General features: G+C 32.7%; 63 non-coding genes across 63 annotated transcripts; all 63 read left to right on the forward strand.

The window, feature by feature from the left end:
* The first annotated feature begins 104 nt into the window (after window positions 1–104).
* On the forward strand, window positions 105–177 carry Trnak-cuu (transfer RNA lysine (anticodon CUU)). The gene has a single exon. It is a non-coding gene; the product is annotated as a tRNA-Lys (tRNA).
* Window positions 178–431: 254 nt separating this feature from the next.
* Window positions 432–504, forward strand: Trnak-cuu (transfer RNA lysine (anticodon CUU)). Its single transcript has one exon. It is a non-coding gene; the product is annotated as a tRNA-Lys (tRNA).
* Window positions 505–765: 261 nt separating this feature from the next.
* Trnak-cuu (transfer RNA lysine (anticodon CUU)) lies at window positions 766–838 on the forward strand. Its single transcript has one exon. It is a non-coding gene; the product is annotated as a tRNA-Lys (tRNA).
* A 254-nt stretch (window positions 839–1,092) lies between these two features.
* On the forward strand, window positions 1,093–1,165 carry Trnak-cuu (transfer RNA lysine (anticodon CUU)). Its single transcript has one exon. It is a non-coding gene; the product is annotated as a tRNA-Lys (tRNA).
* Window positions 1,166–1,426: 261 nt separating this feature from the next.
* Trnak-cuu (transfer RNA lysine (anticodon CUU)) lies at window positions 1,427–1,499 on the forward strand. Its single transcript has one exon. It is a non-coding gene; the product is annotated as a tRNA-Lys (tRNA).
* A 254-nt stretch (window positions 1,500–1,753) lies between these two features.
* Window positions 1,754–1,826, forward strand: Trnak-cuu (transfer RNA lysine (anticodon CUU)). The gene has a single exon. It is a non-coding gene; the product is annotated as a tRNA-Lys (tRNA).
* Window positions 1,827–2,088: 262 nt separating this feature from the next.
* Window positions 2,089–2,161, forward strand: Trnak-cuu (transfer RNA lysine (anticodon CUU)). Its single transcript has one exon. It is a non-coding gene; the product is annotated as a tRNA-Lys (tRNA).
* A 254-nt stretch (window positions 2,162–2,415) lies between these two features.
* Window positions 2,416–2,488, forward strand: Trnak-cuu (transfer RNA lysine (anticodon CUU)). Its single transcript has one exon. It is a non-coding gene; the product is annotated as a tRNA-Lys (tRNA).
* Window positions 2,489–2,742: 254 nt separating this feature from the next.
* Trnak-cuu (transfer RNA lysine (anticodon CUU)) lies at window positions 2,743–2,815 on the forward strand. The gene has a single exon. It is a non-coding gene; the product is annotated as a tRNA-Lys (tRNA).
* A 261-nt stretch (window positions 2,816–3,076) lies between these two features.
* Window positions 3,077–3,149, forward strand: Trnak-cuu (transfer RNA lysine (anticodon CUU)). The gene has a single exon. It is a non-coding gene; the product is annotated as a tRNA-Lys (tRNA).
* Window positions 3,150–3,404: 255 nt separating this feature from the next.
* On the forward strand, window positions 3,405–3,477 carry Trnak-cuu (transfer RNA lysine (anticodon CUU)). Its single transcript has one exon. It is a non-coding gene; the product is annotated as a tRNA-Lys (tRNA).
* Window positions 3,478–4,065: 588 nt separating this feature from the next.
* Trnak-cuu (transfer RNA lysine (anticodon CUU)) lies at window positions 4,066–4,138 on the forward strand. The gene has a single exon. It is a non-coding gene; the product is annotated as a tRNA-Lys (tRNA).
* A 254-nt stretch (window positions 4,139–4,392) lies between these two features.
* Trnak-cuu (transfer RNA lysine (anticodon CUU)) lies at window positions 4,393–4,465 on the forward strand. Its single transcript has one exon. It is a non-coding gene; the product is annotated as a tRNA-Lys (tRNA).
* A 262-nt stretch (window positions 4,466–4,727) lies between these two features.
* On the forward strand, window positions 4,728–4,800 carry Trnak-cuu (transfer RNA lysine (anticodon CUU)). The gene has a single exon. It is a non-coding gene; the product is annotated as a tRNA-Lys (tRNA).
* A 254-nt stretch (window positions 4,801–5,054) lies between these two features.
* Trnak-cuu (transfer RNA lysine (anticodon CUU)) lies at window positions 5,055–5,127 on the forward strand. The gene has a single exon. It is a non-coding gene; the product is annotated as a tRNA-Lys (tRNA).
* Window positions 5,128–5,715: 588 nt separating this feature from the next.
* On the forward strand, window positions 5,716–5,788 carry Trnak-cuu (transfer RNA lysine (anticodon CUU)). The gene has a single exon. It is a non-coding gene; the product is annotated as a tRNA-Lys (tRNA).
* Window positions 5,789–6,042: 254 nt separating this feature from the next.
* On the forward strand, window positions 6,043–6,115 carry Trnak-cuu (transfer RNA lysine (anticodon CUU)). The gene has a single exon. It is a non-coding gene; the product is annotated as a tRNA-Lys (tRNA).
* Window positions 6,116–6,376: 261 nt separating this feature from the next.
* Trnak-cuu (transfer RNA lysine (anticodon CUU)) lies at window positions 6,377–6,449 on the forward strand. The gene has a single exon. It is a non-coding gene; the product is annotated as a tRNA-Lys (tRNA).
* Window positions 6,450–6,703: 254 nt separating this feature from the next.
* Trnak-cuu (transfer RNA lysine (anticodon CUU)) lies at window positions 6,704–6,776 on the forward strand. Its single transcript has one exon. It is a non-coding gene; the product is annotated as a tRNA-Lys (tRNA).
* A 261-nt stretch (window positions 6,777–7,037) lies between these two features.
* On the forward strand, window positions 7,038–7,110 carry Trnak-cuu (transfer RNA lysine (anticodon CUU)). The gene has a single exon. It is a non-coding gene; the product is annotated as a tRNA-Lys (tRNA).
* A 255-nt stretch (window positions 7,111–7,365) lies between these two features.
* On the forward strand, window positions 7,366–7,438 carry Trnak-cuu (transfer RNA lysine (anticodon CUU)). Its single transcript has one exon. It is a non-coding gene; the product is annotated as a tRNA-Lys (tRNA).
* A 588-nt stretch (window positions 7,439–8,026) lies between these two features.
* Trnak-cuu (transfer RNA lysine (anticodon CUU)) lies at window positions 8,027–8,099 on the forward strand. The gene has a single exon. It is a non-coding gene; the product is annotated as a tRNA-Lys (tRNA).
* A 254-nt stretch (window positions 8,100–8,353) lies between these two features.
* Trnak-cuu (transfer RNA lysine (anticodon CUU)) lies at window positions 8,354–8,426 on the forward strand. Its single transcript has one exon. It is a non-coding gene; the product is annotated as a tRNA-Lys (tRNA).
* Window positions 8,427–8,687: 261 nt separating this feature from the next.
* Trnak-cuu (transfer RNA lysine (anticodon CUU)) lies at window positions 8,688–8,760 on the forward strand. Its single transcript has one exon. It is a non-coding gene; the product is annotated as a tRNA-Lys (tRNA).
* Window positions 8,761–9,014: 254 nt separating this feature from the next.
* On the forward strand, window positions 9,015–9,087 carry Trnak-cuu (transfer RNA lysine (anticodon CUU)). The gene has a single exon. It is a non-coding gene; the product is annotated as a tRNA-Lys (tRNA).
* A 261-nt stretch (window positions 9,088–9,348) lies between these two features.
* On the forward strand, window positions 9,349–9,421 carry Trnak-cuu (transfer RNA lysine (anticodon CUU)). The gene has a single exon. It is a non-coding gene; the product is annotated as a tRNA-Lys (tRNA).
* Window positions 9,422–9,676: 255 nt separating this feature from the next.
* Window positions 9,677–9,749, forward strand: Trnak-cuu (transfer RNA lysine (anticodon CUU)). Its single transcript has one exon. It is a non-coding gene; the product is annotated as a tRNA-Lys (tRNA).
* A 588-nt stretch (window positions 9,750–10,337) lies between these two features.
* Window positions 10,338–10,410, forward strand: Trnak-cuu (transfer RNA lysine (anticodon CUU)). Its single transcript has one exon. It is a non-coding gene; the product is annotated as a tRNA-Lys (tRNA).
* A 254-nt stretch (window positions 10,411–10,664) lies between these two features.
* Trnak-cuu (transfer RNA lysine (anticodon CUU)) lies at window positions 10,665–10,737 on the forward strand. Its single transcript has one exon. It is a non-coding gene; the product is annotated as a tRNA-Lys (tRNA).
* Window positions 10,738–10,998: 261 nt separating this feature from the next.
* Window positions 10,999–11,071, forward strand: Trnak-cuu (transfer RNA lysine (anticodon CUU)). Its single transcript has one exon. It is a non-coding gene; the product is annotated as a tRNA-Lys (tRNA).
* A 254-nt stretch (window positions 11,072–11,325) lies between these two features.
* On the forward strand, window positions 11,326–11,398 carry Trnak-cuu (transfer RNA lysine (anticodon CUU)). The gene has a single exon. It is a non-coding gene; the product is annotated as a tRNA-Lys (tRNA).
* Window positions 11,399–11,659: 261 nt separating this feature from the next.
* Window positions 11,660–11,732, forward strand: Trnak-cuu (transfer RNA lysine (anticodon CUU)). The gene has a single exon. It is a non-coding gene; the product is annotated as a tRNA-Lys (tRNA).
* Window positions 11,733–11,986: 254 nt separating this feature from the next.
* Trnak-cuu (transfer RNA lysine (anticodon CUU)) lies at window positions 11,987–12,059 on the forward strand. Its single transcript has one exon. It is a non-coding gene; the product is annotated as a tRNA-Lys (tRNA).
* Window positions 12,060–12,321: 262 nt separating this feature from the next.
* Trnak-cuu (transfer RNA lysine (anticodon CUU)) lies at window positions 12,322–12,394 on the forward strand. Its single transcript has one exon. It is a non-coding gene; the product is annotated as a tRNA-Lys (tRNA).
* Window positions 12,395–12,648: 254 nt separating this feature from the next.
* Window positions 12,649–12,721, forward strand: Trnak-cuu (transfer RNA lysine (anticodon CUU)). Its single transcript has one exon. It is a non-coding gene; the product is annotated as a tRNA-Lys (tRNA).
* Window positions 12,722–12,975: 254 nt separating this feature from the next.
* Window positions 12,976–13,048, forward strand: Trnak-cuu (transfer RNA lysine (anticodon CUU)). The gene has a single exon. It is a non-coding gene; the product is annotated as a tRNA-Lys (tRNA).
* Window positions 13,049–13,309: 261 nt separating this feature from the next.
* On the forward strand, window positions 13,310–13,382 carry Trnak-cuu (transfer RNA lysine (anticodon CUU)). The gene has a single exon. It is a non-coding gene; the product is annotated as a tRNA-Lys (tRNA).
* A 255-nt stretch (window positions 13,383–13,637) lies between these two features.
* Trnak-cuu (transfer RNA lysine (anticodon CUU)) lies at window positions 13,638–13,710 on the forward strand. Its single transcript has one exon. It is a non-coding gene; the product is annotated as a tRNA-Lys (tRNA).
* A 588-nt stretch (window positions 13,711–14,298) lies between these two features.
* On the forward strand, window positions 14,299–14,371 carry Trnak-cuu (transfer RNA lysine (anticodon CUU)). The gene has a single exon. It is a non-coding gene; the product is annotated as a tRNA-Lys (tRNA).
* A 254-nt stretch (window positions 14,372–14,625) lies between these two features.
* Trnak-cuu (transfer RNA lysine (anticodon CUU)) lies at window positions 14,626–14,698 on the forward strand. Its single transcript has one exon. It is a non-coding gene; the product is annotated as a tRNA-Lys (tRNA).
* A 261-nt stretch (window positions 14,699–14,959) lies between these two features.
* On the forward strand, window positions 14,960–15,032 carry Trnak-cuu (transfer RNA lysine (anticodon CUU)). The gene has a single exon. It is a non-coding gene; the product is annotated as a tRNA-Lys (tRNA).
* A 254-nt stretch (window positions 15,033–15,286) lies between these two features.
* Trnak-cuu (transfer RNA lysine (anticodon CUU)) lies at window positions 15,287–15,359 on the forward strand. Its single transcript has one exon. It is a non-coding gene; the product is annotated as a tRNA-Lys (tRNA).
* A 261-nt stretch (window positions 15,360–15,620) lies between these two features.
* Trnak-cuu (transfer RNA lysine (anticodon CUU)) lies at window positions 15,621–15,693 on the forward strand. The gene has a single exon. It is a non-coding gene; the product is annotated as a tRNA-Lys (tRNA).
* Window positions 15,694–15,947: 254 nt separating this feature from the next.
* Window positions 15,948–16,020, forward strand: Trnak-cuu (transfer RNA lysine (anticodon CUU)). Its single transcript has one exon. It is a non-coding gene; the product is annotated as a tRNA-Lys (tRNA).
* Window positions 16,021–16,282: 262 nt separating this feature from the next.
* Trnak-cuu (transfer RNA lysine (anticodon CUU)) lies at window positions 16,283–16,355 on the forward strand. The gene has a single exon. It is a non-coding gene; the product is annotated as a tRNA-Lys (tRNA).
* A 254-nt stretch (window positions 16,356–16,609) lies between these two features.
* Window positions 16,610–16,682, forward strand: Trnak-cuu (transfer RNA lysine (anticodon CUU)). The gene has a single exon. It is a non-coding gene; the product is annotated as a tRNA-Lys (tRNA).
* Window positions 16,683–17,270: 588 nt separating this feature from the next.
* Trnak-cuu (transfer RNA lysine (anticodon CUU)) lies at window positions 17,271–17,343 on the forward strand. Its single transcript has one exon. It is a non-coding gene; the product is annotated as a tRNA-Lys (tRNA).
* Window positions 17,344–17,597: 254 nt separating this feature from the next.
* Window positions 17,598–17,670, forward strand: Trnak-cuu (transfer RNA lysine (anticodon CUU)). The gene has a single exon. It is a non-coding gene; the product is annotated as a tRNA-Lys (tRNA).
* Window positions 17,671–17,931: 261 nt separating this feature from the next.
* Trnak-cuu (transfer RNA lysine (anticodon CUU)) lies at window positions 17,932–18,004 on the forward strand. Its single transcript has one exon. It is a non-coding gene; the product is annotated as a tRNA-Lys (tRNA).
* A 254-nt stretch (window positions 18,005–18,258) lies between these two features.
* On the forward strand, window positions 18,259–18,331 carry Trnak-cuu (transfer RNA lysine (anticodon CUU)). Its single transcript has one exon. It is a non-coding gene; the product is annotated as a tRNA-Lys (tRNA).
* Window positions 18,332–18,592: 261 nt separating this feature from the next.
* Window positions 18,593–18,665, forward strand: Trnak-cuu (transfer RNA lysine (anticodon CUU)). Its single transcript has one exon. It is a non-coding gene; the product is annotated as a tRNA-Lys (tRNA).
* A 254-nt stretch (window positions 18,666–18,919) lies between these two features.
* Window positions 18,920–18,992, forward strand: Trnak-cuu (transfer RNA lysine (anticodon CUU)). Its single transcript has one exon. It is a non-coding gene; the product is annotated as a tRNA-Lys (tRNA).
* Window positions 18,993–19,253: 261 nt separating this feature from the next.
* Trnak-cuu (transfer RNA lysine (anticodon CUU)) lies at window positions 19,254–19,326 on the forward strand. The gene has a single exon. It is a non-coding gene; the product is annotated as a tRNA-Lys (tRNA).
* A 255-nt stretch (window positions 19,327–19,581) lies between these two features.
* On the forward strand, window positions 19,582–19,654 carry Trnak-cuu (transfer RNA lysine (anticodon CUU)). The gene has a single exon. It is a non-coding gene; the product is annotated as a tRNA-Lys (tRNA).
* Window positions 19,655–19,909: 255 nt separating this feature from the next.
* On the forward strand, window positions 19,910–19,982 carry Trnak-cuu (transfer RNA lysine (anticodon CUU)). The gene has a single exon. It is a non-coding gene; the product is annotated as a tRNA-Lys (tRNA).
* Window positions 19,983–20,236: 254 nt separating this feature from the next.
* Window positions 20,237–20,309, forward strand: Trnak-cuu (transfer RNA lysine (anticodon CUU)). The gene has a single exon. It is a non-coding gene; the product is annotated as a tRNA-Lys (tRNA).
* Window positions 20,310–21,160: 851 nt separating this feature from the next.
* Window positions 21,161–21,233, forward strand: Trnak-cuu (transfer RNA lysine (anticodon CUU)). The gene has a single exon. It is a non-coding gene; the product is annotated as a tRNA-Lys (tRNA).
* Window positions 21,234–23,792: 2,559 nt separating this feature from the next.
* Window positions 23,793–23,865, forward strand: Trnak-cuu (transfer RNA lysine (anticodon CUU)). The gene has a single exon. It is a non-coding gene; the product is annotated as a tRNA-Lys (tRNA).
* Window positions 23,866–24,127: 262 nt separating this feature from the next.
* Trnak-cuu (transfer RNA lysine (anticodon CUU)) lies at window positions 24,128–24,200 on the forward strand. The gene has a single exon. It is a non-coding gene; the product is annotated as a tRNA-Lys (tRNA).
* A 583-nt stretch (window positions 24,201–24,783) lies between these two features.
* On the forward strand, window positions 24,784–24,856 carry Trnak-cuu (transfer RNA lysine (anticodon CUU)). Its single transcript has one exon. It is a non-coding gene; the product is annotated as a tRNA-Lys (tRNA).
* A 919-nt stretch (window positions 24,857–25,775) lies between these two features.
* Window positions 25,776–25,848, forward strand: Trnak-cuu (transfer RNA lysine (anticodon CUU)). Its single transcript has one exon. It is a non-coding gene; the product is annotated as a tRNA-Lys (tRNA).
* A 262-nt stretch (window positions 25,849–26,110) lies between these two features.
* Window positions 26,111–26,183, forward strand: Trnaq-cug (transfer RNA glutamine (anticodon CUG)). Its single transcript has one exon. It is a non-coding gene; the product is annotated as a tRNA-Gln (tRNA).
* A 584-nt stretch (window positions 26,184–26,767) lies between these two features.
* Trnak-cuu (transfer RNA lysine (anticodon CUU)) lies at window positions 26,768–26,840 on the forward strand. The gene has a single exon. It is a non-coding gene; the product is annotated as a tRNA-Lys (tRNA).
* The last annotated feature ends 462 nt before the right edge of the window (window positions 26,841–27,302 follow it).

Below are 27,302 nucleotides of genomic sequence, written 5' to 3' on the forward strand. Positions count from 1 at the left end.
GTTGAATTTGTTTTAATAATTTTCTTTAGAAGAAGATTCTGCAATATAATTGTTCAATACTTTTAAAAGTTTGTCCGTTACTTACGATTTGTATAGATTGTAGCGCCCGGCTAGCTCAGTCGGTAGAGCGTTGGACTCTTAATCCAACGGTCGTGGGTTCGAGCCCCACGTTGGGCGTTGTGTTTTTCCCCACGTTATTTAAAATTGTTGTTGAACAGGACAGCAATAGATGATTTACATGAATATCAATATGTATTTCAAATAAAAGCAGAATTGAATTTTAAAACTAATAAATCCTATAGGTAAAGATTAAATTATGTTTTGACATGTTGAATTTGTTTTAATAATTTTCTTTAGAAGAAGATTCGTCAATATAATTGTTCAATACTTTTAAAAGTATGACCGTTACTTATGTCATTTATAGACCTAGCGCCCGGCTAGCTCAGTCGGTAGAGCGTTGGACTCTTAATCCAACGGTCGTGGGTTCGAGCCCCACGTTGGGCGTTGTGTTTTTCTCCAAATTATTCAAAATTGTTGTTGAACAATGAACATGACAGCAATGGATGACTCAAATGAATATCAATATGTATCTCAAATAAAATTGTTTATTATTTTAAAATTAATAAATCCTATAAGTAAAGGTAAATTTATGTTTCAACATGTTGAATTTGTTTTAATAATTTTCTTTAGAAGAAGATTCTGCAATATAATTGTTCAATACTTTTAAAAGTATGACCGTTACTTACGACTTGTATAGATTGTAGCGCCCGGCTAGCTCAGTCGGTAGAGCGTTGGACTCTTAATCCAACGGTCGTGGGTTCGAGCCCCACGTTGGGCGTTGTGTTTTTCCCCACGTTATTTAAAATTGTTGTTGAACAGGACAGCAATAGATGATTCACATGAATATCAATATGTATTTCAAATAAAAGCAGAATTGAATTTTAAAACTAATAAATCCTATAGGTAAAGATTAAATTATGTTTTGACATGTTGAATTTGTTTTAATAATTTTCTTTAGAACAAGATTCGTCAATATAATTGTTCAATACTTTTAAAAGTATGACCGTTACTTATGTCATTTATAGACCTAGCGCCCGGCTAGCTCAGTCGGTAGAGCGTTGGACTCTTAATCCAACGGTCGTGGGTTCGAGCCCCACGTTGGGCGTTGTGTTTTTCTCCAAATTATTCAAAATTGTTGTTGAACAATGAACATGACAGCAATGGATGACTCAAATGAATATCAATATGTATCTCAAATAAAATTGTTTATTATTTTAAAATTAATAAATCCTATAAGTAAAGGTAAATTTATGTTTCAACATGTTGAATTTGTTTTAATAATTTTCTTTAGAAGAAGATTCTGCAATATAATTGTTCAATACTTTTAAAAGTATGACCGTTACTTACGACTTGTATAGATTGTAGCGCCCGGCTAGCTCAGTCGGTAGAGCGTTGGACTCTTAATCCAACGGTCGTGGGTTCGAGCCCCACGTTGGGCGATCTGTTTTTCCCCACATTTTTTAAAATTGTTTTGGAACAGGACAGCAATAGATGATTCACATGAATATCAATATGTATTTCAAATAAAAGCAGAATTGAATTTTAAAACTAATAAATCCTATAGGTAAAGATTAAATTATGTTTTGACATGTTGAATTTGTTTTAATAATTTTCTTTAGAAGAAGATTCGTCAATATAATTGTTCAATACTTTTAAAAGTATGACCGTTACTTATGTCATTTATAGACCTAGCGCCCGGCTAGCTCAGTCGGTAGAGCGTTGGACTCTTAATCCAACGGTCGTGGGTTCGAGCCCCACGTTGGGCGTTGTGTGTTTTCTGCAAATTATTCAAAATTGTTGTTGAACAATGAACATGACAGCAATGGATGACTCAAATGAATATCAATATGTATCTCAAATAAAATTGTTTATTATTTTAAAATTAATAAATCCTATAAGTAAAGGTAAATTTATGTTTCAACATGTTGAATTTGTTTTAATAATTTTCTTTAGAAGAAGATTCTGCAATATAATTGTTCAATACTTTTAAAAGTATGACCGTTACTTACGACTTGTATAGATTGTAGCGCCCGGCTAGCTCAGTCGGTAGAGCGTTGGACTCTTAATCCAACGGTCGTGGGTTCGAGCCCCACGTTGGGCGTTGTGTTTTTCCCCACGTTATTTAAAATTGTTGTTGAACAGGACAGCAATAGATGATTCACATGAATATCAATATGTATCTCAACTAAAATTGTTTATTATTTTAAAATTAATAAATCCTATAAGTAAAGGTAAATTTATGTTTCAACATGTTGAATTTGTTTTAATAATTTTCTTTAGAAGAAGATTCTGCAATATAATTGTTCAATACTTTTAAAAGTATGACCGTTACTTACGACTTGTATAGATTGTAGCGCCCGGCTAGCTCAGTCGGTAGAGCGTTGGACTCTTAATCCAACGGTCGTGGGTTCGAGCCCCACGTTGGGCGTTGTGTTTTTCCCCACGTTATTTAAAATTGTTGTTGAACAGGACAGCAATAGATGATTCACATGAATATCAATATGTATTTCAAATAAAAGCAGAATTGAATTTTAAAACTAATAAATCCTATAGGTAAAGATTAAATTATGTTTTGACATGTTGAATTTGTTTTAATAATTTTCTTTAGAAGAAGATTCGTCAATATAATTGTTCAATACTTTTAAAAGTATGACCGTTACTTATGTCATTTATAGACCTAGCGCCCGGTTAGCTCAGTCGGTAGAGCGTTGGACTCTTAATCCAACGGTCGTGGGTTCGAGCCCCACGTTGGGCGTTGAGTTTTACTACAAATTATTCAAAATTGTTGTTGAACAATGAACATGACAGCAATGGATGACTCAAATGAATATCAATATGTATCTCAAATAAAATTGTTTATTATTTTAAAATTAATAAATCCTATAAGTAAAGGTAAATTTATGTTTCAACATGTTGAATTTGTTTTAATAATTTTCTTTAGAAGAAGATTCTGCAATATAATTGTTCAATACTTTTAAAAGTATGACCGTTACTTACGACTTGTATAGATTGTAGCGCCCGGCTAGCTCAGTCGGTAGAGCGTTGGACTCTTAATCCAACGGTCGTGGGTTCGAGCCCCACGTTGGGCGTTGTGTTTTTCCCCACGTTATTTAAAATTGTTGTTGAACAGGACAGCAATAGATGATTCACATGAATATCGATATGTATTTCAAATAAAAGCTGAATTGAATTTTAAAATTAATAAATCCTTTAGTTAAAGGTAATTTTATATTTCAACATGTTGAATTTGTTTTAATAATTTTCTTTAGAAGAAGATTCTGCAATATAATTGTTCAATACTTTTAAAAGTATGACCGTTACTTACGACTTGTATAGATTGTAGCGCCCGGCTAGCTCAGTCGGTAGAGCGTTGGACTCTTAATCCAACGGTCGTGGGTTCGAGCCCCACGTTGGGCGTTGTGTTTTTCCCCACGTTATTTAAAATTGTTGTTGAACAGGACAGCAATAGATGATTCACATGAATATCAATATGTATTTCAAATAAAAGCAGAATTGAATTTTAAAACTAATAAATCCTATAGGTAAAGATTAAATTATGTTTTGACATGTTGAATTTGTTTTAATAATTTTCTTTAGAACAAGATTCGTCAATATAATTGTTCAATACTTTTAAAAGTATGACCGTTACTTATGTCATTTATAGACCTAGCGCCCGGTTAGCTCAGTCGGTAGAGCGTTGGACTCTTAATCCAACGCTCGTGGGTTCGAGCCCCACGTTGGGCGTTGTGTTTTTCTCCAAACTATTCAAAATTGTTGTTGAACAATGAACATGACAGCAATGGATGACTCAAATGAATATCAATATGTATCTCAACTAAAATTGTTTATTATTTTAAAATTAATAAATCCTATAAGTAAAGGTAAATTTATGTTTCAACATGTTGAATTTGTTTTAATAATTTTCTTTAGAAGAAGATTCTGCAATATAATTGTTCAATACTTTTAAAAGTATGACCGTTACTTACGACTTGTATAGATTGTAGCGCCCGGCTAGCTCAGTCGGTAGAGCGTTGGACTCTTAATCCAACGGTCGTGGGTTCGAGCCCCACGTTGGGCGATCTGTTTTTCCCCACATTTTTTAAAATTGTTTTGGAACAGGACAGCAATAGATGATTCACATGAATATCAATATGTATTTCAAATAAAAGCAGAATTGAATTTTAAAACTAATAAATCCTATAGGTAAAGATTAAATTATGTTTTGACATGTTGAATTTGTTTTAATAATTTTCTTTAGAAGAAGATTCGTCAATATAATTGTTCAATACTTTTAAAAGTATGACCGTTACTTATGTCATTTATAGACCTAGCGCCCGGCTAGCTCAGTCGGTAGAGCGTTGGACTCTTAATCCAACGGTCGTGGGTTCGAGCCCCACGTTGGGCGTTGTGTGTTTTCTGCAAATTATTCAAAATTGTTGTTGAACAATGAACATGACAGCAATGGATGACTCAAATGAATATCAATATGTATCTCAAATAAAATTGTTTATTATTTTAAAATTAATAAATCCTATAAGTAAAGGTAAATTTATGTTTCAACATGTTGAATTTGTTTTAATAATTTTCTTTAGAAGAAGATTCTGCAATATAATTGTTCAATACTTTTAAAAGTATGACCGTTACTTACGACTTGTATAGATTGTAGCGCCCGGCTAGCTCAGTCGGTAGAGCGTTGGACTCTTAATCCAACGGTCGTGGGTTCGAGCCCCACGTTGGGCGTTGTGTTTTTCCCCACGTTATTTAAAATTGTTGTTGAACAGGACAGCAATAGATGATTCACATAAATATCAATATGTATCTCAACTAAAATTGTTTATTATTTTAAAATTAATAAATCCTATAAGTAAAGGTAAATTTATGTTTCAACATGTTGAATTTGTTTTAATAATTTTCTTTAGAAGAAGATTCTGCAATATAATTGTTCAATACTTTTAAAAGTATGACCGTTACTTACGACTTGTATAGATTGTAGCGCCCGGCTAGCTCAGTCGGTAGAGCGTTGGACTCTTAATCCAACGGTCGTGGGTTCGAGCCCCACGTTGGGCGTTGTGTTTTTCCCCACGTTATTTAAAATTGTTGTTGAACAGGACAGCAATAGATGATTCACATGAATATCAATATGTATTTCAAATAAAAGCAGAATTGAATTTTAAAACTAATAAATCCTATAGGTAAAGATTAAATTATGTTTTGACATGTTGAATTTGTTTTAATAATTTTCTTTAGAAGAAGATTCGTCAATATAATTGTTCAATACTTTTAAAAGTATGACCGTTACTTATGTCATTTATAGACCTAGCGCCCGGTTAGCTCAGTCGGTAGAGCGTTGGACTCTTAATCCAACGCTCGTGGGTTCGAGCCCCACGTTGGGCGTTGTGTTTTTCTCCAAACTATTCAAAATTGTTGTTGAACAATGAACATGACAGCAATGGATGACTCAAATGAATATCAATATGTATCTCAACTAAAATTGTTTATTATTTTAAAATTAATAAATCCTATAAGTAAAGGTAAATTTATGTTTCAACATGTTGAATTTGTTTTAATAATTTTCTTTAGAAGAAGATTCTGCAATATAATTGTTCAATACTTTTAAAAGTTTGACCGTTACTTACGACTTGTATAGATTGTAGCGCCCGGCTAGCTCAGTCGGTAGAGCGTTGGACTCTTAATCCAACGGTCGTGGGTTCGAGCCCCACGTTGGGCGTTGTGTTTTTCCCCACGTTATTTAAAATTGTTGTTGAACAGGACAGCAATAGATGATTTACATGAATATCAATATGTATTTCAAATAAAAGCAGAATTGAATTTTAAAACTAATAAATCCTATAGGTAAAGATTAAATTATGTTTTGACATGTTGAATTTGTTTTAATAATTTTCTTTAGAAGAAGATTCGTCAATATAATTGTTCAATACTTTTAAAAGTATGACCGTTACTTATGTCATTTATAGACCTAGCGCCCGGCTAGCTCAGTCGGTAGAGCGTTGGACTCTTAATCCAACGGTCGTGGGTTCGAGCCCCACGTTGGGCGTTGTGTTTTTCTCCAAATTATTCAAAATTGTTGTTGAACAATGAACATGACAGCAATGGATGACTCAAATGAATATCAATATGTATCTCAAATAAAATTGTTTATTATTTTAAAATTAATAAATCCTATAAGTAAAGGTAAATTTATGTTTCAACATGTTGAATTTGTTTTAATAATTTTCTTTAGAAGAAGATTCTGCAATATAATTGTTCAATACTTTTAAAAGTATGACCGTTACTTACGACTTGTATAGATTGTAGCGCCCGGCTAGCTCAGTCGGTAGAGCGTTGGACTCTTAATCCAACGGTCGTGGGTTCGAGCCCCACGTTGGGCGTTGTGTTTTTCCCCACGTTATTTAAAATTGTTGTTGAACAGGAACGCAATAGATGATTCACATGAATATCAATATGTATTTCAAATAAAAGCAGAATTGAATTTTAAAACTAATAAATCCTATAGGTAAAGATTAAATTATGTTTTGACATGTTGAATTTGTTTTAATAATTTTCTTTAGAAGAAGATTCGTCAATATAATTGTTCAATACTTTTAAAAGTATGACCGTTACTTATGTCATTTATAGACCTAGCGCCCGGCTAGCTCAGTCGGTAGAGCGTTGGACTCTTAATCCAACGGTCGTGGGTTCGAGCCCCACGTTGGGCGTTGAGTTTTACTACAAATTATTCAAAATTGTTGTTGAACAATGAACATGACAGCAATGGATGACTCAAATGAATATCAATATGTATCTCAAATAAAATTGTTTATTATTTTAAAATTAATAAATCCTATAAGTAAAGGTAAATTTATGTTTCAACATGTTGAATTTGTTTTAATAATTTTCTTTAGAAGAAGATTCTGCAATATAATTGTTCAATACTTTTAAAAGTATGACCGTTACTTACGACTTGTATAGATTGTAGCGCCCGGCTAGCTCAGTCGGTAGAGCGTTGGACTCTTAATCCAACGGTCGTGGGTTCGAGCCCCACGTTGGGCGTTGTGTTTTTCCCCACGTTATTTAAAATTGTTGTTGAACAGGACAGCAATAGATGATTCACATGAATATCAATATGTATTTCAAATAAAAGCTGAATTGAATTTTAAAATTAATAAATCCTTTAGTTAAAGGTAATTTTATATTTCAACATGTTGAATTTGTTTTAATAATTTTCTTTAGAAGAAGATTCTGCAATATAATTGTTCAATACTTTTAAAAGTATGACCGTTACTTACGACTTGTATAGATTGTAGCGCCCGGCTAGCTCAGTCGGTAGAGCGTTGGACTCTTAATCCAACGGTCGTGGGTTCGAGCCCCACGTTGGGCGTTGTGTTTTTCCCCACGTTATTTAAAATTGTTGTTGAACAGGACAGCAATAGATGATTCACATGAATATCAATATGTATTTCAAATAAAAGCAGAATTGAATTTTAAAACTAATAAATCCTATAGGTAAAGATTAAATTATGTTTTGACATGTTGAATTTGTTTTAATAATTTTCTTTAGAACAAGATTCGTCAATATAATTGTTCAATACTTTTAAAAGTATGACCGTTACTTATGTCATTTATAGACCTAGCGCCCGGTTAGCTCAGTCGGTAGAGCGTTGGACTCTTAATCCAACGCTCGTGGGTTCGAGCCCCACGTTGGGCGTTGTGTTTTTCTCCAAACTATTCAAAATTGTTGTTGAACAATGAACATGACAGCAATGGATGACTCAAATGAATATCAATATGTATCTCAACTAAAATTGTTTATTATTTTAAAATTAATAAATCCTATAAGTAAAGGTAAATTTATGTTTCAACATGTTGAATTTGTTTTAATAATTTTCTTTAGAAGAAGATTCTGCAATATAATTGTTCAATACTTTTAAAAGTTTGTCCGTTACTTACGATTTGTATAGATTGTAGCGCCCGGCTAGCTCAGTCGGTAGAGCGTTGGACTCTTAATCCAACGGTCGTGGGTTCGAGCCCCACGTTGGGCGTTGTGTTTTTCCCCACGTTATTTAAAATTGTTGTTGAACAGGACAGCAATAGATGATTTACATGAATATCAATATGTATTTCAAATAAAAGCAGAATTGAATTTTAAAACTAATAAATCCTATAGGTAAAGATTAAATTATGTTTTGACATGTTGAATTTGTTTTAATAATTTTCTTTAGAAGAAGATTCGTCAATATAATTGTTCAATACTTTTAAAAGTATGACCGTTACTTATGTCATTTATAGACCTAGCGCCCGGCTAGCTCAGTCGGTAGAGCGTTGGACTCTTAATCCAACGGTCGTGGGTTCGAGCCCCACGTTGGGCGTTGTGTTTTTCTCCAAATTATTCAAAATTGTTGTTGAACAATGAACATGACAGCAATGGATGACTCAAATGAATATCAATATGTATCTCAAATAAAATTGTTTATTATTTTAAAATTAATAAATCCTATAAGTAAAGGTAAATTTATGTTTCAACATGTTGAATTTGTTTTAATAATTTTCTTTAGAAGAAGATTCTGCAATATAATTGTTCAATACTTTTAAAAGTATGACCGTTACTTACGACTTGTATAGATTGTAGCGCCCGGCTAGCTCAGTCGGTAGAGCGTTGGACTCTTAATCCAACGGTCGTGGGTTCGAGCCCCACGTTGGGCGTTGTGTTTTTCCCCACGTTATTTAAAATTGTTGTTGAACAGGAACGCAATAGATGATTCACATGAATATCAATATGTATTTCAAATAAAAGCAGAATTGAATTTTAAAACTAATAAATCCTATAGGTAAAGATTAAATTATGTTTTGACATGTTGAATTTGTTTTAATAATTTTCTTTAGAAGAAGATTCGTCAATATAATTGTTCAATACTTTTAAAAGTATGACCGTTACTTATGTCATTTATAGACCTAGCGCCCGGCTAGCTCAGTCGGTAGAGCGTTGGACTCTTAATCCAACGGTCGTGGGTTCGAGCCCCACGTTGGGCGTTGAGTTTTACTACAAATTATTCAAAATTGTTGTTGAACAATGAACATGACAGCAATGGATGACTCAAATGAATATCAATATGTATCTCAAATAAAATTGTTTATTATTTTAAAATTAATAAATCCTATAAGTAAAGGTAAATTTATGTTTCAACATGTTGAATTTGTTTTAATAATTTTCTTTAGAAGAAGATTCTGCAATATAATTGTTCAATACTTTTAAAAGTATGACCGTTACTTACGACTTGTATAGATTGTAGCGCCCGGCTAGCTCAGTCGGTAGAGCGTTGGACTCTTAATCCAACGGTCGTGGGTTCGAGCCCCACGTTGGGCGTTGTGTTTTTCCCCACGTTATTTAAAATTGTTGTTGAACAGGACAGCAATAGATGATTCACATGAATATCAATATGTATTTCAAATAAAAGCTGAATTGAATTTTAAAATTAATAAATCCTTTAGTTAAAGGTAATTTTATATTTCAACATGTTGAATTTGTTTTAATAATTTTCTTTAGAAGAAGATTCTGCAATATAATTGTTCAATACTTTTAAAAGTATGACCGTTACTTACGACTTGTATAGATTGTAGCGCCCGGCTAGCTCAGTCGGTAGAGCGTTGGACTCTTAATCCAACGGTCGTGGGTTCGAGCCCCACGTTGGGCGTTGTGTTTTTCCCCACGTTATTTAAAATTGTTGTTGAACAGGACAGCAATAGATGATTCACATGAATATCAATATGTATTTCAAATAAAAGCAGAATTGAATTTTAAAACTAATAAATCCTATAGGTAAAGATTAAATTATGTTTTGACATGTTGAATTTGTTTTAATAATTTTCTTTAGAACAAGATTCGTCAATATAATTGTTCAATACTTTTAAAAGTATGACCGTTACTTATGTCATTTATAGACCTAGCGCCCGGTTAGCTCAGTCGGTAGAGCGTTGGACTCTTAATCCAACGCTCGTGGGTTCGAGCCCCACGTTGGGCGTTGTGTTTTTCTCCAAACTATTCAAAATTGTTGTTGAACAATGAACATGACAGCAATGGATGACTCAAATGAATATCAATATGTATCTCAACTAAAATTGTTTATTATTTTAAAATTAATAAATCCTATAAGTAAAGGTAAATTTATGTTTCAACATGTTGAATTTGTTTTAATAATTTTCTTTAGAAGAAGATTCTGCAATATAATTGTTCAATACTTTTAAAAGTTTGTCCGTTACTTACGATTTGTATAGATTGTAGCGCCCGGCTAGCTCAGTCGGTAGAGCGTTGGACTCTTAATCCAACGGTCGTGGGTTCGAGCCCCACGTTGGGCGTTGTGTTTTTCCCCACGTTATTTAAAATTGTTGTTGAACAGGACAGCAATAGATGATTTACATGAATATCAATATGTATTTCAAATAAAAGCAGAATTGAATTTTAAAACTAATAAATCCTATAGGTAAAGATTAAATTATGTTTTGACATGTTGAATTTGTTTTAATAATTTTCTTTAGAAGAAGATTCGTCAATATAATTGTTCAATACTTTTAAAAGTATGACCGTTACTTATGTCATTTATAGACCTAGCGCCCGGCTAGCTCAGTCGGTAGAGCGTTGGACTCTTAATCCAACGGTCGTGGGTTCGAGCCCCACGTTGGGCGTTGTGTTTTTCTCCAAATTATTCAAAATTGTTGTTGAACAATGAACATGACAGCAATGGATGACTCAAATGAATATCAATATGTATCTCAAATAAAATTGTTTATTATTTTAAAATTAATAAATCCTATAAGTAAAGGTAAATTTATGTTTCAACATGTTGAATTTGTTTTAATAATTTTCTTTAGAAGAAGATTCTGCAATATAATTGTTCAATACTTTTAAAAGTATGACCGTTACTTACGACTTGTATAGATTGTAGCGCCCGGCTAGCTCAGTCGGTAGAGCGTTGGACTCTTAATCCAACGGTCGTGGGTTCGAGCCCCACGTTGGGCGTTGTGTTTTTCCCCACGTTATTTAAAATTGTTGTTGAACAGGACAGCAATAGATGATTCACATGAATATCAATATGTATTTCAAATAAAAGCAGAATTGAATTTTAAAACTAATAAATCCTATAGGTAAAGATTAAATTATGTTTTGACATGTTGAATTTGTTTTAATAATTTTCTTTAGAACAAGATTCGTCAATATAATTGTTCAATACTTTTAAAAGTATGACCGTTACTTATGTCATTTATAGACCTAGCGCCCGGCTAGCTCAGTCGGTAGAGCGTTGGACTCTTAATCCAACGGTCGTGGGTTCGAGCCCCACGTTGGGCGTTGTGTTTTTCTCCAAATTATTCAAAATTGTTGTTGAACAATGAACATGACAGCAATGGATGACTCAAATGAATATCAATATGTATCTCAAATAAAATTGTTTATTATTTTAAAATTAATAAATCCTATAAGTAAAGGTAAATTTATGTTTCAACATGTTGAATTTGTTTTAATAATTTTCTTTAGAAGAAGATTCTGCAATATAATTGTTCAATACTTTTAAAAGTATGACCGTTACTTACGACTTGTATAGATTGTAGCGCCCGGCTAGCTCAGTCGGTAGAGCGTTGGACTCTTAATCCAACGGTCGTGGGTTCGAGCCCCACGTTGGGCGATCTGTTTTTCCCCACATTTTTTAAAATTGTTTTGGAACAGGACAGCAATAGATGATTCACATGAATATCAATATGTATTTCAAATAAAAGCAGAATTGAATTTTAAAACTAATAAATCCTATAGGTAAAGATTAAATTATGTTTTGACATGTTGAATTTGTTTTAATAATTTTCTTTAGAAGAAGATTCGTCAATATAATTGTTCAATACTTTTAAAAGTATGACCGTTACTTATGTCATTTATAGACCTAGCGCCCGGCTAGCTCAGTCGGTAGAGCGTTGGACTCTTAATCCAACGGTCGTGGGTTCGAGCCCCACGTTGGGCGTTGTGTGTTTTCTGCAAATTATTCAAAATTGTTGTTGAACAATGAACATGACAGCAATGGATGACTCAAATGAATATCAATATGTATCTCAAATAAAATTGTTTATTATTTTAAAATTAATAAATCCTATAAGTAAAGGTAAATTTATGTTTCAACATGTTGAATTTGTTTTAATAATTTTCTTTAGAAGAAGATTCTGCAATATAATTGTTCAATACTTTTAAAAGTATGACCGTTACTTACGACTTGTATAGATTGTAGCGCCCGGCTAGCTCAGTCGGTAGAGCGTTGGACTCTTAATCCAACGGTCGTGGGTTCGAGCCCCACGTTGGGCGTTGTGTTTTTCCCCACGTTATTTAAAATTGTTGTTGAACAGGACAGCAATAGATGATTCACATGAATATCAATATGTATCTCAACTAAAATTGTTTATTATTTTAAAATTAATAAATCCTATAAGTAAAGGTAAATTTATGTTTCAACATGTTGAATTTGTTTTAATAATTTTCTTTAGAAGAAGATTCTGCAATATAATTGTTCAATACTTTTAAAAGTATGACCGTTACTTACGACTTGTATAGATTGTAGCGCCCGGCTAGCTCAGTCGGTAGAGCGTTGGACTCTTAATCCAACGGTCGTGGGTTCGAGCCCCACGTTGGGCGTTGTGTTTTTCCCCACGTTATTTAAAATTGTTGTTGAACAGGACAGCAATAGATGATTCACATGAATATCAATATGTATTTCAAATAAAAGCAGAATTGAATTTTAAAACTAATAAATCCTATAGGTAAAGATTAAATTATGTTTTGACATGTTGAATTTGTTTTAATAATTTTCTTTAGAAGAAGATTCGTCAATATAATTGTTCAATACTTTTAAAAGTATGACCGTTACTTATGTCATTTATAGACCTAGCGCCCGGTTAGCTCAGTCGGTAGAGCGTTGGACTCTTAATCCAACGGTCGTGGGTTCGAGCCCCACGTTGGGCGTTGAGTTTTACTACAAATTATTCAAAATTGTTGTTGAACAATGAACATGACAGCAATGGATGACTCAAATGAATATCAATATGTATCTCAAATAAAATTGTTTATTATTTTAAAATTAATAAATCCTATAAGTAAAGGTAAATTTATGTTTCAACATGTTGAATTTGTTTTAATAATTTTCTTTAGAAGAAGATTCTGCAATATAATTGTTCAATACTTTTAAAAGTATGACCGTTACTTACGACTTGTATAGATTGTAGCGCCCGGCTAGCTCAGTCGGTAGAGCGTTGGACTCTTAATCCAACGGTCGTGGGTTCGAGCCCCACGTTGGGCGTTGTGTTTTTCCCCACGTTATTTAAAATTGTTGTTGAACAGGACAGCAATAGATGATTCACATGAATATCGATATGTATTTCAAATAAAAGCTGAATTGAATTTTAAAATTAATAAATCCTTTAGTTAAAGGTAATTTTATATTTCAACATGTTGAATTTGTTTTAATAATTTTCTTTAGAAGAAGATTCTGCAATATAATTGTTCAATACTTTTAAAAGTATGACCGTTACTTACGACTTGTATAGATTGTAGCGCCCGGCTAGCTCAGTCGGTAGAGCGTTGGACTCTTAATCCAACGGTCGTGGGTTCGAGCCCCACGTTGGGCGTTGTGTTTTTCCCCACGTTATTTAAAATTGTTGTTGAACAGGACAGCAATAGATGATTCACATGAATATCAATATGTATTTCAAATAAAAGCAGAATTGAATTTTAAAACTAATAAATCCTATAGGTTAAGATTAAATTATGTTTTGACATGTTGAATTTGTTTTAATAATTTTCTTTAGAACAAGATTCGTCAATATAATTGTTCAATACTTTTAAAAGTATGACCGTTACTTATGTCATTTATAGACCTAGCGCCCGGTTAGCTCAGTCGGTAGAGCGTTGGACTCTTAATCCAACGCTCGTGGGTTCGAGCCCCACGTTGGGCGTTGTGTTTTTCTCCAAACTATTCAAAATTGTTGTTGAACAATGAACATGACAGCAATGGATGACTCAAATGAATATCAATATGTATCTCAACTAAAATTGTTTATTATTTTAAAATTAATAAATCCTATAAGTAAAGGTAAATTTATGTTTCAACATGTTGAATTTGTTTTAATAATTTTCTTTAGAAGAAGATTCTGCAATATAATTGTTCAATACTTTTAAAAGTTTGTCCGTTACTTACGACTTGTATAGATTGTAGCGCCCGGCTAGCTCAGTCGGTAGAGCGTTGGACTCTTAATCCAACGGTCGTGGGTTCGAGCCCCACGTTGGGCGTTGTGTTTTTCCCCACGTTATTTAAAATTGTTGTTGAACAGGACAGCAATAGATGATTTACATGAATATCAATATGTATTTCAAATAAAAGCAGAATTGAATTTTAAAACTAATAAATCCTATAGGTAAAGATTAAATTATGTTTTGACATGTTGAATTTGTTTTAATAATTTTCTTTAGAAGAAGATTCGTCAATATAATTGTTCAATACTTTTAAAAGTATGACCGTTACTTATGTCATTTATAGACCTAGCGCCCGGCTAGCTCAGTCGGTAGAGCGTTGGACTCTTAATCCAACGGTCGTGGGTTCGAGCCCCACGTTGGGCGTTGTGTTTTTCTCCAAATTATTCAAAATTGTTGTTGAACAATGAACATGACAGCAATGGATGACTCAAATGAATATCAATATGTATCTCAAATAAAATTGTTTATTATTTTAAAATTAATAAATCCTATAAGTAAAGGTAAATTTATGTTTCAACATGTTGAATTTGTTTTAATAATTTTCTTTAGAAGAAGATTCTGCAATATAATTGTTCAATACTTTTAAAAGTATGACCGTTACTTACGACTTGTATAGATTGTAGCGCCCGGCTAGCTCAGTCGGTAGAGCGTTGGACTCTTAATCCAACGGTCGTGGGTTCGAGCCCCACGTTGGGCGTTGTGTTTTTCCCCACGTTATTTAAAATTGTTGTTGAACAGGACAGCAATAGATGATTCACATGAATATCAATATGTATTTCAAATAAAAGCAGAATTGAATTTTAAAACTAATAAATCCTATAGGTAAAGATTAAATTATGTTTTGACATGTTGAATTTGTTTTAATAATTTTCTTTAGAACAAGATTCGTCAATATAATTGTTCAATACTTTTAAAAGTATGACCGTTACTTATGTCATTTATAGACCTAGCGCCCGGCTAGCTCAGTCGGTAGAGCGTTGGACTCTTAATCCAACGGTCGTGGGTTCGAGCCCCACGTTGGGCGTTGTGTTTTTCTCCAAATTATTCAAAATTGTTGTTGAACAATGAACATGACAGCAATGGATGACTCAAATGAATATCAATATGTATCTCAAATAAAATTGTTTATTATTTTAAAATTAATAAATCCTATAAGTAAAGGTAAATTTATGTTTCAACATGTTGAATTTGTTTTAATAATTTTCTTTAGAAGAAGATTCTGCAATATAATTGTTCAATACTTTTAAAAGTATGACCGTTACTTACGACTTGTATAGATTGTAGCGCCCGGCTAGCTCAGTCGGTAGAGCGTTGGACTCTTAATCCAACGGTCGTGGGTTCGAGCCCCACGTTGGGCGATCTGTTTTTCCCCACATTTTTTAAAATTGTTTTGGAACAGGACAGCAATAGATGATTCACATGAATATCAATATGTATTTCAAATAAAAGCAGAATTGAATTTTAAAACTAATAAATCCTATAGGTAAAGATTAAATTATGTTTTGACATGTTGAATTTGTTTTAATAATTTTCTTTAGAAGAAGATTCGTCAATATAATTGTTCAATACTTTTAAAAGTATGACCGTTACTTATGTCATTTATAGACCTAGCGCCCGGCTAGCTCAGTCGGTAGAGCGTTGGACTCTTAATCCAACGGTCGTGGGTTCGAGCCCCACGTTGGGCGTTGTGTGTTTTCTGCAAATTATTCAAAATTGTTGTTGAACAATGAACATGACAGCAATGGATGACTCAAATGAATATCAATATGTATCTCAAATAAAATTGTTTATTATTTTAAAATTAATAAATCCTATAAGTAAAGGTAAATTTATGTTTCAACATGTTGAATTTGTTTTAATAATTTTCTTTAGAAGAAGATTCTGCAATATAATTGTTCAATACTTTTAAAAGTATGACCGTTACTTACGACTTGTATAGATTGTAGCGCCCGGCTAGCTCAGTCGGTAGAGCGTTGGACTCTTAATCCAACGGTCGTGGGTTCGAGCCCCACGTTGGGCGTTGTGTTTTTCCCCACGTTATTTAAAATTGTTGTTGAACAGGACAGCAATAGATGATTCACATGAATATCAATATGTATCTCAACTAAAATTGTTTATTATTTTAAAATTAATAAATCCTATAAGTAAAGGTAAATTTATGTTTCAACATGTTGAATTTGTTTTAATAATTTTCTTTAGAAGAAGATTCTGCAATATAATTGTTCAATACTTTTAAAAGTATGACCGTTACTTACGACTTGTATAGATTGTAGCGCCCGGCTAGCTCAGTCGGTAGAGCGTTGGACTCTTAATCCAACGGTCGTGGGTTCGAGCCCCACGTTGGGCGTTGTGTTTTTCCCCACGTTATTTAAAATTGTTGTTGAACAGGACAGCAATAGATGATTCACATGAATATCAATATGTATTTCAAATAAAAGCAGAATTGAATTTTAAAACTAATAAATCCTATAGGTAAAGATTAAATTATGTTTTGACATGTTGAATTTGTTTTAATAATTTTCTTTAGAAGAAGATTCGTCAATATAATTGTTCAATACTTTTAAAAGTATGACCGTTACTTATGTCATTTATAGACCTAGCGCCCGGTTAGCTCAGTCGGTAGAGCGTTGGACTCTTAATCCAACGCTCGTGGGTTCGAGCCCCACGTTGGGCGTTGTGTTTTTCTCCAAACTATTCAAAATTGTTGTTGAACAATGAACATGACAGCAATGGATGACTCAAATGAATATCAATATGTATCTCAACTAAAATTGTTTATTATTTTAAAATTAATAAATCCTATAAGTAAAGGTAAATTTATGTTTCAACATGTTGAATTTGTTTTAATAATTTTCTTTAGAAGAAGATTCTGCAATATAATTGTTCAATACTTTTAAAAGTTTGACCGTTACTTACGACTTGTATAGATTGTAGCGCCCGGCTAGCTCAGTCGGTAGAGCGTTGGACTCTTAATCCAACGGTCGTGGGTTCGAGCCCCACGTTGGGCGTTGTGTTTTTCCCCACGTTATTTAAAATTGTTGTTGAACAGGACAGCAATAGATGATTTACATGAATATCAATATGTATTTCAAATAAAAGCAGAATTGAATTTTAAAACTAATAAATCCTATAGGTAAAGATTAAATTATGTTTTGACATGTTGAATTTGTTTTAATAATTTTCTTTAGAAGAAGATTCGTCAATATAATTGTTCAATACTTTTAAAAGTATGACCGTTACTTATGTCATTTATAGACCTAGCGCCCGGCTAGCTCAGTCGGTAGAGCGTTGGACTCTTAATCCAACGGTCGTGGGTTCGAGCCCCACGTTGGGCGTTGTGTTTTTCTCCAAATTATTCAAAATTGTTGTTGAACAATGAACATGACAGCAATGGATGACTCAAATGAATATCAATATGTATCTCAAATAAAATTGTTTATTATTTTAAAATTAATAAATCCTATAAGTAAAGGTAAATTTATGTTTCAACATGTTGAATTTGTTTTAATAATTTTCTTTAGAAGAAGATTCTGCAATATAATTGTTCAATACTTTTAAAAGTATGACCGTTACTTACGACTTGTATAGATTGTAGCGCCCGGCTAGCTCAGTCGGTAGAGCGTTGGACTCTTAATCCAACGGTCGTGGGTTCGAGCCCCACGTTGGGCGTTGTGTTTTTCCCCACGTTATTTAAAATTGTTGTTGAACAGGAACGCAATAGATGATTCACATGAATATCAATATGTATTTCAAATAAAAGCAGAATTGAATTTTAAAACTAATAAATCCTATAGGTAAAGATTAAATTATGTTTTGACATGTTGAATTTGTTTTAATAATTTTCTTTAGAAGAAGATTCGTCAATATAATTGTTCAATACTTTTAAAAGTATGACCGTTACTTATGTCATTTATAGACCTAGCGCCCGGCTAGCTCAGTCGGTAGAGCGTTGGACTCTTAATCCAACGGTCGTGGGTTCGAGCCCCACGTTGGGCGTTGAGTTTTACTACAAATTATTCAAAATTGTTGTTGAACAATGAACATGACAGCAATGGATGACTCAAATGAATATCAATATGTATCTCAAATAAAATTGTTTATTATTTTAAAATTAATAAATCCTATAAGTAAAGGTAAATTTATGTTTCAACATGTTGAATTTGTTTTAATAATTTTCTTTAGAAGAAGATTCTGCAATATAATTGTTCAATACTTTTAAAAGTATGACCGTTACTTACGACTTGTATAGATTGTAGCGCCCGGCTAGCTCAGTCGGTAGAGCGTTGGACTCTTAATCCAACGGTCGTGGGTTCGAGCCCCACGTTGGGCGTTGTGTTTTTCCCCACGTTATTTAAAATTGTTGTTGAACAGGAACGCAATAGATGATTCACATGAATATCAATATGTATTTCAAATAAAAGCAGAATTGAATTTTAAAACTAATAAATCCTATAGGTAAAGATTAAATTATGTTTTGACATGTTGAATTTGTTTTAATAATTTTCTTTAGAAGAAGATTCGTCAATATAATTGTTCAATACTTTTAAAAGTATGACCGTTACTTATGTCATTTATAGACCTAGCGCCCGGCTAGCTCAGTCGGTAGAGCGTTGGACTCTTAATCCAACGGTCGTGGGTTCGAGCCCCACGTTGGGCGTTGAGTTTTACTACAAATTATTCAAAATTGTTGTTGAACAATGAACATGACAGCAATGGATGACTCAAATGAATATCAATATGTATCTCAAATAAAATTGTTTATTATTTTAAAATTAATAAATCCTATAAGTAAAGGTAAATTTATGTTTCAACATGTTGAATTTGTTTTAATAATTTTCTTTAGAAGAAGATTCTGCAATATAATTGTTCAATACTTTTAAAAGTATGACCGTTACTTACGACTTGTATAGATTGTAGCGCCCGGCTAGCTCAGTCGGTAGAGCGTTGGACTCTTAATCCAACGGTCGTGGGTTCGAGCCCCACGTTGGGCGTTGTGTTTTTCCCCACGTTATTTAAAATTGTTGTTGAACAGGACAGCAATAGATGATTCACATGAATATCAATATGTATTTCAAATAAAAGCTGAATTGAATTTTAAAATTAATAAATCCTTTAGTTAAAGGTAATTTTATATTTCAACATGTTGAATTTGTTTTAATAATTTTCTTTAGAAGAAGATTCTGCAATATAATTGTTCAATACTTTTAAAAGTATGACCGTTACTTACGACTTGTATAGATAGTAGCGCCCGGCTAGCTCAGTCGGTAGAGCGTTGGACTCTTAATCCAACGGTCGTGGGTTCGAGCCCCACGTTGGGCGATCTGTTTTTCCCCACATTTTTTAAAATTGTTTTGGAACAGGACAGCAATAGATGATTCACATGAATATCAATATGTATTTCAAATAAAAGCAGAATTGAATTTTAAAACTAATAAATCCTATAGGTAAAGATTAAATTATGTTTTGACATGTTGAATTTGTTTTAATAATTTTCTTTAGAAGAAGATTCGTCAATATAATTGTTCAATACTTTTAAAAGTATAACCGTTACTTATGACTTGTATAGATTGTAGCGCCCGGCTAGCTCAGTCGGTAGAGCGTTGGACTCTTAATCCAACGGTCGTGGGTTCGAGCCCCACGTTGGGCGTTGTGTTTTTCCCCACGTTATTTAAAATTGTTGTTGAACAGGACAGCAATAGATGATTCACATGAATATCAATATATATTTCAAATAAAAGCAGAATTGAATTTTAAAACTAATAAATCCTATAGGTAAAGATTAAATTATGTTTTGACATGTTGAATTTGTTTTAATAATTTTCTTTAGAAGAAGATTCGTCAATATAATTGTTCAATACTTTTAAAAGTATGACCGTTACTTATGTCATTTATAGACCTAGCGCCCGGCTAGCTCAGTCGGTAGAGCGTTGGACTCTTAATCCAACGGTCGTGGGTTCGAGCCCCACGTTAGGCGTTGTGTTTTTCTCCAAATTATTCAAAATTGTTGTTAAACAATGAACATGACAGCAATGGATGACTCAAATGAATATCATTATGTATCTCAAATAAAATTGTTTAATATTTTAAAATTAATAAATCCTATAAGTAAAGGTAAATTTATGTTTCAACATGTTGAATTTGTTTTAATAATTTTCTTTAGAGGAAGATTCTGCAATATAATTGTTCAATACTTTTAAAAGTATGACCGTTACTTACGACTTGTATAGATTGTAGCGCCGGCTAGCTCAGTCGGTAGAGCGTTGGACTCTTAATCCAACGGTCGTGGGTTCGAGCCCCACGTTGGGCGTTGTGTTTTTCCCCACGTTATTTAAAATTGTTGTTGAACAGGACAGAAATAGATGATTCACATGAATATCAATATGTATTTCAAATAAAAGCAGAATTGAATTTTAAAACTAATAAATCCTATAGGTAAAGATTAAATTATGTTTCAACATGTTGAATTTGTTTTAATAATTTTCTTTAGAAGAACATTCTGCAATATAATTGTTCAATACTTATAAAAGTATGATTTACGACTTGTATAGACTGTACGTTGGGCGTTGTGTTTTTCTCCAAATTATTTAAAATTGTTGTTGAACAATGAACATGGCAGCAATGGATGACTCAAATGAATATCAATATGTATCTCAAATAAAATTTGATTATTATTTAAAAATTAATAAATCCTATAAGTAAAGGTAAATTTATGTTTCAACATGTTGAATTTGTTTTAATAATTTTCTTTAGAAAAAGATTCTGCAATACAATTGTTCAATACTTTTAAATGTATGACCCTTACTTACGACTTGTATAGATTGTAGCGCCCGGCTAGCTCAGTCGGTAGAGCGTTGGACTCTTAATCCAACTGTCGTGGGTTCGAGCCCCACGCTGGGCGTTGTGTTTTTCTCCAAATTATTCAAAATTGTTGTTGAACAATGAACATGACAGCAATGGATGACTCAAATGAATATCAATATGTATCTCAAATAAAATTTGATTATTATTTAAAAATTCATAAATCCTATAAGTAAAGGTAAATTTATGTTTCAACATGTTGAATTTGTTTTAATAATTTTCTTTAGAAAAAGATTCTGCAATATAATTGTTCAATACTTTTAAAAGTATGATTTACGACTTGTATAGACTGTAGCGCCCGGCTAGTTCAGTCGGTAGAGCGTTGGACTCTTAATCCAACGGTCGTGGGTTCGAGCCCCACGTTTGGCGTTGTGTTTTTCTCCAAATTATTCAAAATTGTTGTTGAACAATGAACATGACAGCAATGGATGGCTCAATTGAATATCAATATGTATCTCAAATAAAATTGTTTATTATTTTAAAATTAATAAATCCTATAAGTAAAGGTAAATTTATGTTTCAACATGTTGAATTTGTTTTAATAATTTTCTTTAGAAGAAGATTCTGCAATATAATTGTTCAATATTTTAAAAGTATGATTTACGACTTGTATAGACTGTAGCGCCCGGCTAGTTCAGTTGGTAGAGCGTTGGACTCTTAATCCAACGGTCGTGGGTTCGAGCCCCACGTTCGGCGTTGTGTTTTTCTCCAAATTATTCAAAATTGTTGTTGAACAATGAACATGACAGCAATGGATGACTCAAATGAATATCAATATGTATCTCAAATAAAATTGTTTATTATTTTAAAATTAATAAATCCTATAAGTAAAGGTAAATTTATGTTTCAACATGTTGAATTTGTTTTAATAATTTGCTTTAGAAGAACATTCTGCAATATAATTGTTCAATACTTTTAAAAGTATGATTTACGACTTGTATAGACTGTAGCGCCCGGCTAGCTCAGTCGGTAGAGCGTTTGACTCTTAATCCAACGGTCGTGGGTTCGAGCCCCACGTTGGGCGTTGTGTTTTTCTCCAAATTATTCAAAATTGTTTTTGAACAATGAACATGACAGCAATGGATGACTCAAATGAATATCAATATGTATCTCAAATAAAATTTGATTATTATTTAAAAATTCATAAATCCTATAAGTAAAGGTAAATTTATGTTTCAACATGTTGAATTTGTTTTAATAATTTTCTTTAGAAGAAGATTCTGCAATATAATTGTTCAATACTTTTAAAAGTATGACCGTTACTTACGACTTGTATAGATTGTAGCGCCCGGCTAGCTCAGTCGGTAGAGCAATGGACTCTTAATCCAACGGTCGTGGGTTCGAGCCCCACGTTGGGCGTTGTGTTTTTCCCCACGTTATTTAAAATTGTTGTTGAACAGGACAGCAATAGATGATTCACATGAATATCAATATGTATTTCAAATAAAAGCAGAATTGAATTTTAAAACTAATAAATCCTATAGGTAAAGATTAAATTATGTTTTGACATGTTGAATTTGTTTTAATAATTTTCTTTAGAAGAAGATTCGTCAATATAATTGTTCAATACTTTTAAAAGTATGACCGTTACTTACGACTTTTATAGATAGTAGCGCCCGGCTAGCTCAGTCGGTAGAGCGTTGGACTCTTAATCCAACGGTGGTAGGTTCGAGCCCCACGTTGGGCGATCTGTTTTTCCCCACATTTTTTAAAATTGTTTTGGAAAAGGACAGAAATAGATGATTCACATGAATATCAATATGTATTTCAAATAAAAGCAGAATTGAATTTTTGAAACTAATAAATCATATAGGTAAAGATTAAATTATGTTTTGACATGTTGAATTTGTTTTAATAATTTTCTTTAGAAGAAGATTCGTCAATATAATTGTTCAATACTTTTAAAAGTATGACCGTTACTTACGACTTTTATAGATAGTAGCGCCCGGCTAGATCAGTCGATAGAGCATTGGCCCCTTAATCCAACGGTCGTGGATTCGTGCCCCACGTTGGGCGATCTGTTTTTCCCCACATTTTTTAAAATTGTTTTGGAACAGGACAGCAATAGATGATTCACATGAATATCAATATGTATTTCAAATAAAAGCAGAATTGAATTTTTGAAACTAATAAATCATATAGGTAAAGATTAAATTATGTTTTGACATGTTGAATTTGTTTTAATAATTTTCTTTAGAAGAAGATTTGTCAATATAATTGTTCAATACTTTTAAAAGTATGACCGTTACTTATGTCATTTATAGACCTAGCGCTCGGCTAGCTCAGTCGGTAGAGCGTTGGACTCTTAATCCAACGGTAGTGGGTTCGAGCCCCACGTTGGGCGTTGTGTTTTTCTCCAAATTATTCAAAATTGTTGTTGAACAATGAACATGACAGCAATGGATGACTCAAATGAATATCAATATGTATCTCAAATAAAATTGTTTATTATTTTAAAATTAATAAATCCTATAAGTAAAGGTAAATTTATGTTTCAACATGTTGAATTTGTTTTAATAATTTTCTTTAGAAGAAGATTCTGCAATATAATTGTTCAATACTTTTAAAAGTGTGATTTACGACTTGTATAGACTGTAGCGCCCGGCTAGCTCAGTCGGTAGAGCGTTGGACTCTTAATCCAACGGTCGTGGGTTCGAGCCCCACGTTGGGCGTTGTGTTTTTCTCCAAATTATTTAAAATTGTTGTTGAACAATGAACATGGCAGCAATGGATGACTCAAATGCATATCAATATGTATCTCAAATAAAATTTGATTATTATTTAAAAATTAATAAATCCTATAAGTAAAGGTAAATTTATGTTTCAACATGTTGAATTTGTTTTAATAATTTTCTTTAGAAAAAGATTCTGCAATATAATTGTTCAATACTTTTAAATGTATGACCGTTACTTACGAGTTGCATAGATTGTAGCGCCCGGCTAGCTCAGTCGGTAGAGCGTTGGACTCTTAATCCAACGGTCGTGGGTTCGAGCCCCACGTTGGGCGTTGTGTTTTTCCCCACGTTATTTAAAATTGTTGTTGAACAGGACAGCAATAGATGATTCACATGAATATCAATATGTATTTCAAATAAAAGCAGAATTGAATTTTAAAACTAATAAATCCTATAGGTAAAGATTAAATTATGTTTTGACATGTTGAATTTGTTTTAATAATTTTCTTTAGAAGAAGATTCTGCAATATAATTGTTCAATATTTTTAAAAGTATGACCGTTACTTACGACTTGCAAAGATTGTAGCCCTCGGCTGGCTCAGTCGGTAGAGCGTTGGACTCTTAATCCAACGGTGGTAGGTTCGAGCCCCACGTTGGGCGTTGTGTTTTTCTCCAAATTATTCAAAATTGTTGTTGAACAATGAACATGACAGCAATGGATGACTCAAATGAATATCAATATGTATCTCAAATAAAATTGTTTATTATTTTAAAATTAATAAATCCTATAAGTAAAGGTAAATTTATGTTTCAACATGTTGAATTTGTTTTAATAATTTTCTTTAGAAGAACATTCTGCAATATAATTGTTCAATACTTTTAAAAGTATGATTTACGACTTGTATAGACTGTAGCGCCCGGCTAGTTCAGTCGGTAGAGCGTTGGACTCTTAATCCAACGGTCGTGGGTTCGAGCCCCACGTTGGGCGTTGTGTTTTTCCCCACGTTATTTAAAATTGTTGTTGAACAGGACAGCAATAGATGATTCACATGAATATCAATATGTATTTCAAATAAAATTTGATTATTATTTAAAAATTAATAAATCCTATAAGTAAAGGTAAATTTATGTTTCAACATGTTGAATTTGTTTTAATAATTCTCTTTAGAAGAAGATTCTGCAATATAATTGTTCAATACTTTTAAATGTATGATCGTTACTTACGACTTGCAAAGATTGTAGCCCTCGGCTGGCTCAGTCGGTAGAGCGTTGGACTCTTAATCCAACGGTGGTAGGTTCGAGCCCAACGTTGGGCGTTGTGTTTTTCTCCAAATTATTCAAAATTGTTGTTGAACAATGAACATGACAGCAATGGATGACTCAAATGAATATCAATATGTATCTCAAATAAAATTTGATTATTATTTAAAAATTATTAAATCCTATAAGTAAAGGTAAATTTATGTTTCAACATGTTGAATTTGTTTTAATAATTTTCTTTAGAAGAAGATTCTGCAATATAATTGTTCAATACTTTTAAATATATGACCGTTACTTACGACTTGCAAAGATTGTAGCGCCCGGCTGGCTCAGTCGGTAGAGCGTTGGACTCTTAATCCAACGGTGGTAGGTTCGAGCCCCACGTTGGGCGTTGTATTTTTCTCCAAATTATTCAAAATTGTTGTTGAACAATGAACATGACAGCAATGGATGACTCAAATGAATATCAATATGTATCTCAAATAAAATTTGATTATTATTTAAAAATTCATAAATCCTATAAGTAAAGCTAAATTTATGTTTCAACATGTTGAATTTGTTTTAATAATTTTCTTTAGAAGAACATTCTGCAATATAATTGTTCAATACTTTTAAAAGTATAATTTACGACTTGTATAGACTGTAGCGCCCGGCTAGCTCAGTCGGTAGAGCGTTGGACTCTTAATCCAACGGTCGTGGGTTCGAGCCCCACGTTGGGCGTTGTATTTTTCTCCAAATTATTCAAAATTGTTGTTGAACAATGAACATGACAGCAATGGATGACTCAAATGAATATCAATATGTATCTCAAATAAAATTTGATTATTATTTAAAAATTCATAAATCCTATAAGTAAAGGTAAATTTATGTTTCAACATGTTGAATTTGTTTTAATAATTTTCTTTAGAAGAAGATTCTGCAGTATAATTGTTCAATACTTTTAAAAGTATGACCGTTACTTACGACTTGTATAGATTGTAGCGCCCGGCTAGCTCAGTCGGTAGAGCGTTGGACTCTGAATCCAACGGTCGTGGGTTCGAGCCCCACGTTGGGCGATCTGTTTTTCCCCACATTTTTTAAAATTGTTTTGGAACAGGACAGCAATAGATGATTCACATGAATATCAATATGTATTTCAAATAAAAGCAGAATTGAATTTTTGAAACTAATAAATCATATAGGTAAAGATTAAATTATGTTTTGACATGTTGAATTTGTTTTAATAATTTTCTTTAGAAGAAGATTCGTCAATATAATTGTTCAATACTTTTAAAAGTATGACCGTTACTTACGACTTTTATAGATAGTAGCGCCCGGCTAGCTCAGTCGGTAGAGCGTTGGACTCTTAATCCAACGGTCGTGGGTTCGACCCCCACGTTGAGCGTTGTGTTTTTCTCCAAATTATTCAAAATAGTTGTTAAACAATGAACATGACAGCAATGGATGACTCAAATGAATATCAATATGTATCTCAAATAAAATTGTTTATTATTTTAAAATTAATAAATCCTATAAGTAAAGGTAAATTTATGTTTCAACATGTTGAATTTGTTTTAATAATTTTCTTTAGAAGAACATTCTGCAATATAATTGTTCAATACTTTTAAAAGTATGATTTACGACTTGTATAGACTGTAGCGCCCGGCTAGTTCAGTCGGTAGAGCGTTGGACTCTTAATCCAACGGTCGTGGGTTCGAGCCCCACGTTGGGCGTTGTGTTTTTCTCCAAATTATTCAAAATTGTTGTAGAACAATGAACATGACAGCAATGGATGACTCAAATGAATATGTATCTCAAATAAAATTTGATTATTATTTAAAAATTAATAAATCCTATAAGTAAAGGTAAATTTATGTTTCAACATGTTGAATTTGTTTTAATAATTTTCTTTAGAAGAAGATTCTGCAATATAATTGTTCAATACTTTTAAATGTATGACCGTTACTTACGACCTGCAAAGATTGTAGCCCTCGGCTGGCTCAGTCGGTAGAGCGTTGGACTCTTCATCCAACGGTGGTAGGTTCGAGCCCCACGTTGGGTGTTGTATTTTTCTCCAAATTATTCAAAATTGTTGTTGAACAATGAACATGACAGCAATGGATGACTCAAATGAATATCAATATGTATCTCAAATAAAATTTGATTATTATTTAAAAATTCATAAATCCTATAAG

This window comes from Ascidiella aspersa, chromosome 6, assembly GCF_963924565.1.
Source record: "Ascidiella aspersa chromosome 6, kaAscAspe10.2, whole genome shotgun sequence".
Classification (NCBI taxonomy): Eukaryota; Metazoa; Chordata; class Ascidiacea; order Phlebobranchia; family Ascidiidae; genus Ascidiella; species Ascidiella aspersa.